Source organism: Hyla sarda, unplaced genomic scaffold (assembly GCF_029499605.1).
Source record: "Hyla sarda isolate aHylSar1 unplaced genomic scaffold, aHylSar1.hap1 scaffold_738, whole genome shotgun sequence".
Classification (NCBI taxonomy): domain Eukaryota; kingdom Metazoa; phylum Chordata; class Amphibia; order Anura; family Hylidae; genus Hyla; species Hyla sarda.
The window spans coordinates 26561-41420 of NW_026610760.1; the positions used below are offsets into that span (position 1 = coordinate 26561).

Sequence of the window (14860 nt, forward strand, 5' to 3'; positions counted from 1 at the left end):
GAAATATTGTTTTTAAATCCAAAGTTCAACATTTGGAGGAAAATGAACAATGTACAAGATATTTCTTTAAAAAATGTTTTAATGCTAGGGGTGTTTTTAAGTCTGTTTTAACTCCTACAGGGGAAGTTGTTGGTGATGAGATGGTGAAGGAGATTGGCAGATTTTATGAAACACTTTTTAGTAATAAGAGCAGAGCCAGTGAGACGGAGATGAATGATTATTGTAATATTTTAGAGAATAATGTCCCTGAAGGAAAAAGTGCATTTTTAATTGAGGAAGTTTGTGAAGGGGAGATCAAGCAGGCTCTGGACAAGACAGCGAAAGGGAAGACACCGGGCTGTGATGGCCTCCCCTTTGAGTTTTATTCAGTTTTTTGGCATATTTTAAAGCAAGATTTTACACGGGTGGTGCAATATGTTTTTAACTCAGGTATTTTAGCGGAGTCTATGAAGAAAGGAGTTATTACCTTGATACATAAGAAAGGTGATGAAAGAGATTTGAAAAACTGGAGGCCGATCACATTATTGAATACAGATTATAAGATCATTGCAAAGATTGTGGCGAACAGGATGAGTGACATAGTTGAGCACCTTGTTGGAGAATACCAAGTTTGTGCAGTGCCAAATAGGAGAATAACTGATAATTTATTAGTTTTAAGAGACTCTATTTATTATAGTAATTTTAATAAGAATGCACTTTTTGTGGAATCCATTGATTTTGAAAAAGCTTATGACAGAGTTGCTCATGATTTTATGTTTATGGTTTTAAAGCATATGGGTATTCCTGAGAAGCTACTGTTTGTGATTAAAAGTTTTTATTATGGGGCAACAAGTCAGATTTTAGTCAATGGACATGTGGGGCCGGGTTTTAATATTTTATCAGGAGTACGACAGGGATGCCCACTCTCCCCAATTTTATTCATTTGTGTCATTGAGGCCTTGCTCAAAAATGTACAGAAGGACAAATGTGTGAGTGGTGTTTTTATCCCGGGAAGTAATGGAAGGAATTTGAAGGTTTTAAGTTACATGGATGATGTGGTTTTTACTTGCACTTCCCAAGCTGATCTTAATAGAGTGAATTTGCATGTAAAGATTTTTTGTTGTATTGCTGGTATGAAAGTCAATTGGGGGAAGTGCCAATTGAGTAATTTTGGAAAGCAAGGAAAAGTGGTGGTGGATGGCGTGGATGAGAAGGAAGATATTGAAGTGTTAGGGGTTGTTTTTGAAAAAAATCTAAAAGGAGGGAAAAGTTATGAGAAGTTGGAGGAGAAGATAGAGAAGAAATTATCTTTTTGGAAATTGAGAAACTTGTCCCTTAAAGGTAAAGTTCTGATTTTAAAGGCAGTAATTTTGCCACTACTATTATATACTGCAATGGTTTTCCCACCCGGCAAATTATGGACCAGAAGGATGACAAGGAAGTTGTTTATTTTTTTCTGGGGTTCAAAGATGGAAAAGATGAAGAGGGAGGAAGTGATGAAGAGCGTGAAGAAAGGCGGATATAATTTCCCGGATATTAATCTGTTTTTAAAGACTCATTACTTTCTTTTAATTTATAAAGTGTCTCAGTGCAATAATTGGGTGGCAGACATGAGCAGGTATTTGGCAGGATGGTTGTTTTCCAAATGGGGCTGGTGTGAGAAGGATCTGAGGAGACCAATAGCGCAAGTTATACCTACCTTCTATGTGGTTCTCAGATCTTTCAGTGATCAATTTGGTTTGAGTTCCCTGGGAAAACCTGAGAAAAAGAAAATTGAAAATGAAATAAGAAAAAATGAGAGATTATATGAAGTACCATTCTGCACTACTGCTCAGTCTGTGAAGATCTGGAATCTTTTTAATGTTAGAGGATTATCCAATAGACAGAGAGATGTAAACTGGATGACTTTTCATGGCTGCCTCCCAACCAGAGCTTTCCTGAATGGACGAGGAATAAGAGTGAGCGAGAAATGTCCAAGAGAGGGTTGTGGAGGCAGGGAGGATACAGTGCACTTATTTTGGAACTGTTTTTATGCAAGAGAATTTTTTATGCTTCTACAGAGGTTTTTTTCTGCAATCACGGGATATGTTGATTTTAATTTTGAGAAGATTTTTATTGGTCAGGATTTTAGCAGGAGAGAGGACACACGTGAAAGCTGGATTGTATTTTCTGTTTTTAAAGAAGTTTTATGGGATTCTAGAAACCTGCTTGTTTTTAAAAATGTGTGTATTTCTCCAAGGGAGTTGAAGAGACTTTTTTTTGGAAGGTTGTTTATTATTTTTCTATTTGACAAGAAGAGAATGGGAGAGGAAGAGGCTGAAAAGATTTGGAGATACAAGGAATGGAGAAAGTTGTAAGTATCCTGATCAAGGTTTTGAATTTGTGCTTCTCTTATAGTTTTCTTATTGAGATATTTTTCCGCATGATGTTTTTTCAGACTTTGTTTAGAAGTGATGAGTTTTGGTAGGTGACCTGATGATCGCTTGAACAATAGTCTGTAACTGAGGAAAAAAAAAAAAAAAAAAAAAAAAAAAAAAAATCTGTTCTTATCAGTTTAATATCTGATACGTCCCCTATCTGGGGACCATATATTAAATGGATTTTTGAGAACGGGGGCCGATTTCGAAGCTTGCTTCCGTCGCCCTATGCATTGACCCGATATGGCAGTATCTTCGGGTACAGTGCACCACCCCCTTACAGGGTTAAAAAGAAAGATTCCTACTTTCATTGCTACCTGCTTGCTGGCTAGCCAGCTAGCCAGCCCTGTGGGCCTTGCTGCTGCTGCAGCCAAAAAACAAAAGGTGGTGCTGCTGCTGCTTCTGCTGCTTCTGCTTCTGCTTGTGTCTGGCCGCTGTTGGAGCGTCCAGGCACAGGACTTCTGCTGCTGCTGACTAAATGGCCTCCTTAATTGGATCATTTGAGTAGCCAGCACACCTGTGCAGGTAGGGCATGACATGATAGGCAGCTGCCTTGATAGCGGGTGGGTGCTGAATGTTCCTAATTGACAAAATAAGATTAATGCTTATGAAGAAATATAAAATCTCATCCCTTCCCCAATATCGCGCCACACCCCTACCCCTTAATTCCCTGGTTGAACTTGATGGACATATGTCTTTTTTCGACCGTACTAACTATGTAACTATGTAACATAACATGGGGGGGGGGGGTCTCCTGGCTGTTCACACAGGTGTGTCATTGCTGTACATTGACCATGCATTGCTTCTGTGGTATTGCAAAGGCAAAGACAAATGCTTCCAGCCATCCATTGCACTAATGGATTGGTCATCAGCTGGCTGTCTATGTCCCGCATCAATATAGACCAAAGTACAGAGGGTTAGGCTATGCTATTGTGCACCTACCTGATGCATCAGAAGGTGCGAGGCCCTTGCTAAATTCTGTGCACAGACTTTGAGATCTATACTTTAGACTGTATCTAAACCTGCTCCAACATGGACTGACATTCTGGCCTACTTTCAGCCGATGCGACTTGTCTGTCGCTGAACAGTCGCTTTTTATGTATTCAGCACCTATGTATAATGTTGTAAAAATGCTCTAGAAGCTAAAGTCGCAGAAATGTCACACATATTTGGCCTGCAACTTTCTGTGCGACAAATTCAGACAGGAAAAATCAGTATAAATCCTTAGAAAATTATCCCCCAGTGTCTCCATCTGCTGGCGGTATTGAATAAGCATTGCTGCACTGATGGGGTATGCATTAGACGAAAAAAAAGAAGAAAAAGAAGAATAATACGCCCAGAAAAGAGGCGAAAAGGAGAAAAACGTAAAAAAACGTGAAAAAAAAGTAAGAGGAAGAGAAGGGAAAAAAAGGTGGAAATGGGTTTAAAAGTGATTTCGGCGGAGAAATATATATATATATATATATATATATATATATATATATATATATAGGCGCACACACACACATATATATAAACGTATTCTCCGTTGAGATATTGCAGCCGCTGCTGTGTCCAGGCCCAGGAGCCTTAGCACTGTGCTGTGATGTCACTCAATACCACTGACATCACTAGGTGTAAACAACATCTCTCCTTTGCTGTGTATGTGACTATGGAGCTGTTTGGTGATGTCGTCTATTATGGCCTTCATAGAAGCAACAGGAGATTGTTGCATCCATCTAGAACCCTCAGAACTACAGTGCTATGATGTCACTCACTTCCACAGGCCTTGCAGAGTGTAAACAACAACAACCCAGCTTTGTTGTGTATGTAACCATAGGGATTTGTGATGTCACCTAGAACCTTCACAGCAGCGACAGCTTTATGAGGAGCATCAGCACTGCTCTGCCTGAGCAGAACCATCACCGCCATAGGTTGTCAAATAACCCGGGTTTAACCCACACAGGTAAGTCCAATGGGGTGCAGGCATGTCCTCTATGCTTACAGCTTCCCGTGGGTGTTGGTTTGATACCGTTTGGGGACAGCCAAGGAGGCATCTGCAGGCAACAAAGGTAGGTGTGTGCTTGTGTGTGTGTTTCCTATGCAGATCCTAAGCCCAGTGTCACATGCAAGTAGGAGGAGTAAGAAGGGTTCCTGGCAAATCCGGGTTATGGATTGCATTTAAAAAGGCCCCGTGGGAGTGCAATGGGCCCCTGTCTTGCTGCTTAGCAATAATGGTATGGGTTTAGGTTCTGCTGTGTGTACTGGTGGTTGACTGCCCCCCAGCCCAGAGTGTGCATGGAAAATTGTCTGGCAGCCTCCCTGACAGCAAGCAGTGATAGTGCCCATGAAGGGCACCTTGTTGGGCCCGCCCCTTTCACGGTTATCGCTTCTCGGCCTTTTGGCTAAGATCACGTGTGGATTTCTGTGCGTGGTTTGGGTTGAAAGGAGTGGTGATCGGGGCCCTCTTTACGGGGGGGCCCTGGATTGTTGCTGAGCTGCGATCGTGGGTTTTACCTGCAAAAATGAGCGAGAAGGCGCGTGGACTTGAGGACACGGTGCGGATCTACGTTCCTGGCGAGCACCGGGGGACGATCGGACTTGACCAAATCGTTTTGGAGATTCTTCGCAAGCTTGATTACCTACAGGTATGGAATGTATTGGCTATACAGGATTTTCCTAGGCAAGGAATTTATGATATTACTTTTTGTGGTTCTGAGATTTGCCAGAGAGTCTATATGGATCTTGAAGAAATGAAGAGGAAAAGTGAGCCTGCTATAATGAGGAAGATTAAAGTGGAACCGTTATTTATGAATACAACAAAGGTAGTAATTGTCCACATGTATAATCCTAAGGTTTCTGATGAAATGGTTACAAACTTTTTGTTCCGGTATTGCGAGGAAGTGAAATTTATAGGAAGACTTAAGAACAAGTTTGGGTACTTTAATTGTAAGAGAAAGTTTATTGTAAAATTTAAAAAAGATGAAGGAATGCAAGATGGAAGGAAGAGCATACCACAGGTGTTTTCTATCGGAGGAGAGAGAGGTTTCTGCTTTTATGAAGGCCAGTTGCAATATTGTAGAAAGTGCCATGCCTATGGCCATGTGCAGGATTATTGCCCTGAGAAAGGAGAATGTTGCAGAAATTGTGGGAAAACTGGTCACGAAGCAAGTATCTGTACAGAGAAGAAGACATGTGATATCTGTGGAAGTGAGGAACATTTGGCAAGAGGCTGTGATATGTGGTACAAAAAGAAGAGAAGTTATGCTGATGCAGCTGGGAATAGAGGAGAACAAAGAGAAAAAGGGGGAGGGAGGTTTGTTCCTGGAGTTGGTGAGAGTGTGAGTGTTAATGTGGCACAGGTGGCTGAGGAAAGTTCTGTGATAGTGGAGCACATTAGCACTCAGGAGAGGTCAGGGGAGGAGGGTGTTTCCACTGCTGTGACTGGTGAGGAGACAGGTGTGGGAGGTGAATTTACCTTGGTGAAAAAGAAAAAAGCAAAAAAAGTGAAAGTGGTGGAGAAAATTGAGACAGTGTATGGTGATGTTCTTTCTAGTGAAGAGGCTATGGATGATATTGAATGTCCAAACCCAATTGTGGGGGAGGAGGAGGGAATGGAAGTTGTTGGGTCATCTCAGAGATCTCTAACACCTGGTCAGAGAGTTTCTCGCAGTAAGGAAGAAGAGGAGGAGGAAGATGAGGATGTGCAGGTTGTGAATAAAAGGTGTAAGACAGGGAGCTGGTCTGAGGATCAGGAAGCCCTTGTTCTTGGTAGTGATAATGAAATAGACAGGGACTCTAACATAGGGTCGCCTGATTGTTTTGCAAGTTTACATAGGAAAGTTGAAGGCCAAAATGTTAATTTCTAAGTTAAGATGGATTTTAAAGCATTTGGTTTTCTTTTCCTAGTTATTATGACTTTGGTTGTAACAACTATTAATGTAAGAAGTATTGAGTCTGAAATTAGGAGAGCTGCAATTTTTGATATTCTTGAGAATGTTAGAAGTGATGTGATATGTTTACAGGAGTGTGCAATAAAGTCAGCACCTTATGCAAATGAGTGGAAGTGTGGGCAGTCCTTCTGGTCCACATGTGCAGAAAACAAAAATGAAGGTGTGGGGATTTTATTGCGAAACAGGGACATTAAAGTTTTAAATTGCCAAATTTTAGTACCTGGTCGTTGTATGGTTTTAATTTTTGAGGTTTTGGGCCAGAGGATGAGAATTTTTAATGTGTATGCTCCAGCAGAAAAACAAGCACGTTTGTCTTTTTTAGAGTCCCTTAAGTTTTTTATCCCTGGTCGTGAAGATACTATTATTGTTGGCGATTTTAACTGCATTAGATCCGTCAATGATCGTGAGAGCTCTGCTGAGGTTAGAACTGATATTACTTCCAATGTTTTAAATCAAATTATTCAAGACTTGCATTTTACTGATGTTGGACTGATGGTTAGCACTGATGAAAGATATACGTACATATCAGATAGTGGCCACTGTAAATCCCGGATCGATTACATCCTGGTCTCTGATGGGATTAAGGTGGTCCGGTGCAATCAAATGATGTCAACTTTCTCAGACCACAAGATGGTGTCGGCTGAGATAAGTGTCACAGAGTCCCTTCATTTTGGGAGGGGGCTCTGGAAATTAAATGTAAGTCTATTGGAAGATGAGGAAATAATGGCTGGTTTTAATCATGTGTTTTTATCCTGTGTTTCTAAACAACCTGATTTTAGTAATGTCTTAGTGTGGTGGGAATGGGCTAAAGGAGAGTTTTCTAATTTCTTTAAGATGTTTTGCATAAAGAGAGCACAAGAGAAGAGGAGGAGTGATGAAAGGCTTGTATCCCGGTTAGAGACTCTCTATAAGTTTAAACGTGTTGGTGTGGAGGTGGAGGATGAGATTGTTAAGGTGAAGGGGGAGATGAAAAAAAGGTTGTTGGAAAAGGGAAGGAATATTGTATATAAGTCTAAAGTGCAACACCTAGAAGAAAATGAGCAGTGTACACGGTATTTCTTTAAAAAATGTTTTAATGCTAAAGGTGTTTTTAAATCTGTTTTTACCCCTACAGGGGAAGTTTTTGGAGAGGAGATGGTGAAGGAGATTGGCAGATTTTATGAGACACTCTTTAGTAATAAGAGCAGAGCCAGTGAGACGGAGATGAATGATTATTGTAATATTTTGGAGAATAATGTTCCTGTTGAAAAAGTAGATTTTTTGATTGATGATGTTAGTGAAGGGGAGATCAAGCAGGCCCTGGATAAGATGGCCAAAGGGAAGACACCAGGCTGTGATGGTCTCCCCGCTGAGTTTTATTCCGCGTTCTGGAATATTTTAAGTAAAGAGTTTACACGGGTGGTGCAATATGTTTTTAACTCAGGTGTTTTAGCTGAATCTATGAAGAAAGGGGTCATAACATTAATTCATAAAAAAGGTGATGGCAGAGATCTTAAAAATTGGAGACCTATAACTTTATTAAATTGTGACTACAAGATAATTGCTAAGATTGTGGCTAATAGACTGAGTGATGTAGTGGACCACCTTGTGGGAGAATACCAAGTTTGTGCAGTACCGAAAAGAAAAATAACAGATAATTTATTGCTTTTAAGAGACTCTATTTATTACAGTAACTTTAACAAGAATGCACTGTTTGTTGAGTCCATAGATTTCGAAAAGGCTTATGATAAGGTTGCACATGATTTTATGTTCATTGCTTTAAAACACTTAGGTATTCCAGAAAAGTTATTATCTGTTATTATGAGTTTTTATCATGGGGTGACAAGTCAGATTTTAGTAAATGGGCATGTGGGGCCTGCTTTTAATGTCTTGTCTGGAGTCAGACAGGGATGCCCACTCTCCCCAATTCTGTTTATATGCGTTATAGAGGGCCTGTTGAAGAATGTGCAGAAAGATAAATGTGTGAGTGGTGTTTTTATTCCAGGTAGTGATGGTAGTAAGTTAAAGGTTTTAAGTTATATGGATGATGTGGTTTTTACTTGTACATCCCAAGCAGATCTCAACAGAGTAAATTTGCATGTGAGGATTTTTTGTTGTGTGGCTGGGATGAATGTGAACTGGGGGAAGTGCCAATTATGCAGTTTTGGGAACCAAGAGAATATAGTAGTGGATGGTGTTAAGGAAAAAGAAGACATTGAAGTGCTAGGAGTGATATTTGACAAAGACCTCAAAGGAAAGAAAAGTTATGAGACTTTGGACAGTAAAATTGAGAAGAAGCTATCCTTCTGGAGGCTAAGGAACTTGTCACTTAAAGGGAAAGTTCTTATCATTAAGTCTGTAATCCTACCGCTTCTCTTGTATACGGCTATGGTGCTTCCTCCAGGGAAGTTATGGACTAGGAGAGTTACAAGGAAGCTTTTTGTGTTCTTCTGGGGGTCTAAGATGGAGAAAATGAGAAGAGAAGAAGTGATGAAGAGTATGAATTTGGGCGGATATAACTTTCCAAACATTGATCTGTTTTTAAAGGTGCACTATTTTCTTTTAATTTTTAAATTGATACAGTGCAATAATAGGGCGGCAGACATGAGTAAATACCTTGCAGGATGGTTGTTTTCCAAATGGGGCTGGTGTGAGAGGGATTTGAGGAGACCCATAGCACATGTGATACCTACCTTCTATGTGCTCCTCAGGTCTTTCAATGATCAATTTGGTTTGAGCTCTTTAGGTGAACCTGATAAAAAGAAAATAGAACAAGAAATAAGGAAAAATGAGAGATTATATGAAGTACCATTCTGCACTAATGCTCAGTCTGTGAAGATTTGGAAGTTTTTTAAAGTTATTGGACTATCAAACAGACAAAAAGACGTTAGTTGGATGTCCTTTCATGGCTGCCTCCCAACCCGATCTTTTTTAAATGGAAGAGGTTTGAGAATAAGTGACAGATGCCCAAGAGAGGGTTGTGGAGGTAGAGAAGACTTAGTGCACCTTTATTGGGACTGTTTTTATGCAAAAGAATTTTTTATGTTTTTAAAGAGGTTTTTAATCCAACTCACTGGATATAATAGTTTTTCTTTTGAGAAAGTTTTTATTGGTCAAGATCTTAGTAAAAAGGAAGATACACGTACTAATTGGATTCTTTTTTCTGTTTTTAAAGAGGTTTTATGGGACTCACGCAATTTGCTTGTTTTTAAAAATGTTGTTATTTCTCCGAGGGAATTGAAAAGATTGTTTTTAGGAAGGATTTTTACTATCTTTCTACTGGACAAAAAGAGAATTGGTGAAGAAGAAGCGGAGAAAATCTGGATGCATACACGATGGAAGAATTTATAAGAAGTACGTAAAGGAGAAAGCTGTAAGTTTTTGACCAATTTCTGTGATTGTTTTTGACATGTTTTTTTGTTTTGTTGTTTAGTCACTTTTTCTTGCCACTCGGTTCCCTTAGTTAGTTTTTTCCGTATGATGTTTTTTCAGATATTGTTTTAAGTGACGAGTCTTGGTAGGTGACCTAATGATCGTCCAAACAATAGTCTGTAACTGAGGAAAAAAAAAAAAAAAAAAAAATCTGTTCTTATCAGTTTTCATGCTGGTGGGGATGGGTGCTGCATGGAGGATGCAGGTGTACCAGGGCTTTCCGGGGCTGGTTCTGAGGAATCAGCTCGACGGCTGCCCCGATGTGACCTGTTCCCTCCGGGTCTCGCCATGAGGCTGAGAGGGTCTAGAGCCGAGGTACTTTTGTGCCTCGGGGAGTGGTGACCCCGAGGTGCCGAAACTCACTGGGAGAATAGGCTCACTGAGTTGAAGCACGGGCACCATAATCTCTTCACCTTGTGGCACTCACCTCTTGATTCCCGGCCTTCTGGCTAGGATCAGAGAAATTTTTATAGATCCGGCCGGATGTCCGGGCAGTATATCTGCACACATTCACTTATTTATTTATTTTTTGTCTCACTGTGTCACTTTTTGCGTGTTGTGTGTTCACAGGATTTGTCAGGATGCGGTAGCCCTTCTGGGTGTCCCTCCTGGCGGTCTAGGGGAGGTGTGTGTGGCCATTAGGTTCCGCACCTCCCTGCAAACACCCCGGGTACTCCTGCTTCGCAGGGTACCTACCGTAATCGGCTCTGCGGGCAGATACCTTGGCTAACGCCAAGGGGGATGCCGGGAGCATTTGTGGTCTCCTAGTAGCCTCGGCGAAAAGGGACATCGAACCTGGAACCTCGCAGGTACCTTTTGGTCCGGAGGCGAAGGGTAAGGTTTGTTGGGGGGCCTCTCTCCTATCGGAGAAGGGCTTGCGATAGACCGCATCCTTTGTGCACGTTTTTTTAGTGTAACACGTTTGCACTTTTTCTTGCACTTTGGGTGAATCGAAAGCACGTTCCTCGGCTTTAAAAAAAAAAAAAAAAAAAAATCTGTTCTTATCAGTTTAATATCTGATACGTCCCCTATCTGGGGACCATATATTAAATGGATTTTTGAGAACGGGGGCCGATTTCGAAGCTTGCTTCCGTCGCCCTATGCATTGACCCGATATGGCAGTATCTTCGGGTACAGTGCACCACCCCCTTACAGGGTTAAAAAGAAAGATTCCTACTTTCATTGCTACCTGCTTGCTGGCTAGCCAGCTAGCCAGCCCTGTGGGCCTTGCTGCTGCTGCAGCCAAAAAACAAAAGGTGGTGCTGCTGCTGCTTCTGCTGCTTCTGCTTCTGCTTGTGTCTGGCCGCTGTTGGAGCGTCCAGGCACAGGACTTCTGCTGCTGCTGACTAAATGGCCTCCTTAATTGGATCATTTGAGTAGCCAGCACACCTGTGCAGGTAGGGCATGACATGATAGGCAGCTGCCTTGATAGCGGGTGGGTGCTGAATGTTCCTAATTGACAAAATAAGATTAATGCTTATGAAGAAATATAAAATCTCATCCCTTCCCCAATATCGCGCCACACCCCTACCCCTTAATTCCCTGGTTGAACTTGATGGACATATGTCTTTTTTCGACCGTACTAACTATGTAACTATGTAACATAACATGGGGGGGGGGGGGGGGGTCTCCTGGCTGTTCACACAGGTGTGTCATTGCTGTACATTGACCATGCATTGCTTCTGTGGTATTGCAAAGGCAAAGACAAATGCTTCCAGCCATCCATTGCACTAATGGATTGGTCATCAGCTGGCTGTCTATGTCCCGCATCAATATAGACCAAAGTACAGAGGGTTAGGCTATGCTATTGTGCACCTACCTGATGCATCAGAAGGTGCGAGGCCCTTGCTAAATTCTGTGCACAGACTTTGAGATCTATACTTTAGACTGTATCTAAACCTGCTCCAACATGGACTGACATTCTGGCCTACTTTCAGCCGATGCGACTTGTCTGTCGCTGAACAGTCGCTTTTTATGTATTCAGCACCTATGTATAATGTTGTAAAAATGCTCTAGAAGCTAAAGTCGCAGAAATGTCACACATATTTGGCCTGCAACTTTCTGTGCGACAAATTCAGACAGGAAAAATCAGTATAAATCCTTAGAAAATTATCCCCCAGTGTCTCCATCTGCTGGCGGTATTGAATAAGCATTGCTGCACTGATGGGGTATGCATTAGACGAAAAAAAAGAAGAAAAAGAAGAATAATACGCCCAGAAAAGAGGCGAAAAGGAGAAAAACGTAAAAAAACGTGAAAAAAAAGTAAGAGGAAGAGAAGGGAAAAAAAGGTGGAAATGGGTTTAAAAGTGATTTCGGCGGAGAAATATATATATATATATATATATATATATATATATATACGCGCACACACACACATATATATAAACGTATTCTCCGTTGAGATATTGCAGCCGCTGCTGTGTCCAGGCCCAGGAGCCTTAGCACTGTGCTGTGATGTCACTCAATACCACTGACATCACTAGGTGTAAACAACATCTCTCCTTTGCTGTGTATGTGACTATGGAGCTGTTTGGTGATGTCGTCTATTATGGCCTTCATAGAAGCAACAGGAGATTGTTGCATCCATCTAGAACCCTCAGAACTACAGTGCTATGATGTCACTCACTTCCACAGGCCTTGCAGAGTGTAAACAACAACAACCCAGCTTTGTTGTGTATGTAACCATAGGGATTTGTGATGTCACCTAGAACCTTCACAGCAGCGACAGCTTTATGAGGAGCATCAGCACTGCTCTGCCTGAGCAGAACCATCACCGCCATAGGTTGTCAAATAACCCGGGTTTAACCCACACAGGTAAGTCCAATGGGGTGCAGGCATGTCCTCTATGCTTACAGCTTCCCGTGGGTGTTGGTTTGATACCGTTTGGGGACAGCCAAGGAGGCATCTGCAGGCAACAAAGGTAGGTGTGTGCTTGTGTGTGTGTTTCCTATGCAGATCCTAAGCCCAGTGTCACATGCAAGTAGGAGGAGTAAGAAGGGTTCCTGGCAAATCCGGGTTATGGATTGCATTTATAAAGGCCCCGTGGGAGTGCAATGGGCCCCTGTCTTGCTGCTTAGCAATAATGGTATGGGTTTAGGTTCTGCTGTGTGTACTGGTGGTTGACTGCCCCCCAGCCCAGAGTGTGCATGGAAAATTGTCTGGCAGCCTCCCTGACAGCAAGCAGTGATAGTGCCCATGAAGGGCACCTTGTTGGGCCCGCCCCTTTCACGGTTATCGCTTCTCGGGCTTTTGGCTAAGATCCTGTGCAGTTTGCTCTGGTCTGGCCAGAGGGTGCGATCTCTGGGTTTACCCAGTTTGCCGGAGGAAGATTTTTTTCACTGTGGTCCTGTACCGACAGATTATCATCTGGAAGAATGACTGGAGTAAAGAATACTATCCGCATGGAGGTGGATCCTGCAAGTTCCAAGAACAACATGGTTTATCTGGTGAGAGACATCATTATGGAGAAGATTGGAGTGGACAAGGCTGAAATCTTCAGTGTTAATGAGTCTCCCCGCAGGGGCTCCTATGAGGTAACCTTTGTGGATGAGGGCAGGTGTTTGCATGTGTATGAATACTTAAGGAATCTCAGCAATGAGCCCTTGCTGGTTGGGGTGAAGATTACTCCACTGTTTGGTCTGCAGGAAAAAACTGTGATAATGCATGTGCATAATCCTTACACAGATGTGGAAATTATTAAGAACTTTTTGCACAAGTACTGTGACTATGTGAAGGGTGGAGAGAAACAGACGAATGTACTGGGGATTTTTAACTGCAATTATAAGTTTGTGGTTAAATTAAAAGTAGACCCTACTTGTGTTGGGGGTTTTAAACACCCCCCTGCCAGTTTTTCCATTGCAGGTTATAGGGGGTACCTGTCCTATGCTGGTCAGCCTTCCTACTGCAGGAATTGTTTTTCCTTTGGACATTTAAAGGAGAACTGTGTGCAAGGACAAATGTGCAGGAACTGTAATACTGCTGGCCACCATGCTGGAAGTTGTCCTAAAGCCAGGAAATGTGACTTATGTCGGGAGGAAGGTCATGTTTATAAGGACTGCCCTGGGGTGAGAAGTCCTTTATTCAGTAGTGTGGTGAGAGAGGGGGAAATAGTGAGGAGATTGGCCCCTCTGAAGACCATTGCAGCTCCTCAGAAGCCCCCTGATGTTCAGGCTGCAGTCTCTGATGCCTTCAGACAGTTGGAGGAAGTTATTGAGGGAGTGCAGAGTCCTAGTCACTCTGTGGAGTCTGTTCACCCCTCTGACCCTGTTCACATTGAGCCATTTCCATCCTCAGGTGAGACTGATTTGTGTAACAGGGAGGGTGGTGGGAAACATAATGCAGAGGATGAAAATTATGATGGCTTTCAACTGGTGCATGGAGGGAAGTCTGCCAAGAAAAGAAGAGGTGAGAAGGGTGCGGACTCGCGCCCGGAAACCAGCAACTTTTATGAAGTCCTGGAGACGGATGTTATGGAGGCTACTGAGAGTGGTGAATAACTATGCTGGGACTTGATTTGCTAGTTAGTAGCAGGTGGCTGATGCACCTGTGTAGCTCATGCAGGGTTAAACCTTGTTCTTTGTAGCTTTAGGCTATGGGTTTTGTTGTATGTTCTCAAAATGTGAGAGTGTTTAAAAATAAGGCTAGGAGAGCTGCTATTTTAAGTTTTTTAGCTCAGGAAAATGCTGCAATTTTTTGTTTGCAGGAGTGTGGTATTGATCTCACCATAAGTCAGGATGAATGGGTGTATGGTCGGTGTGTGTGGTCTGGGAGTGTTTTGAATAAGAATGATGGTGTGGGGATCTTGATTAAATCACCTGACATTGCTGTGGAAAGCTATGTGGTAATTGAACCTGGCAGGTGTATTTCTGCTGTATTAAGTTATAAAAATGTGAAATTTCGTTTGATTAATGTTTATGCTCCTGCATATAAAAATGAAAGAAAAAATTTGTTTGATAAGTTAAAGTTTTATGTTCAGGGCAAGATGCCTGTTATTTTAGTTGGAGATATGAATGTTGATTTAACAAAAAAAGCTTTTGATGTATCTGGTAGAAAATTATTTGAGTTAGTCTCTGATTTTAGGTTAAGGGATATCCAAGAGTTATGTAATATTAATCCTAATTT

The 14860-nt window shown here is 41.8% G+C and overlaps 1 non-coding gene and 1 pseudogene across 1 annotated transcript; both read left to right on the forward strand.

Annotated features, from left to right (window-relative positions):
• The first annotated feature begins 2457 nt into the window (after nucleotides 1-2457).
• LOC130344886 (U2 spliceosomal RNA) lies at nucleotides 2458-2671 on the forward strand (annotated as a pseudogene).
• Nucleotides 2672-10703: 8032 nt separating this feature from the next.
• On the forward strand, nucleotides 10704-10886 carry LOC130344884 (U2 spliceosomal RNA). The gene has a single exon (XR_008883698.1). It is a non-coding gene; the product is annotated as a U2 spliceosomal RNA (small nuclear RNA).
• Nucleotides 10887-14860: the final 3974 nt, after the last annotated feature.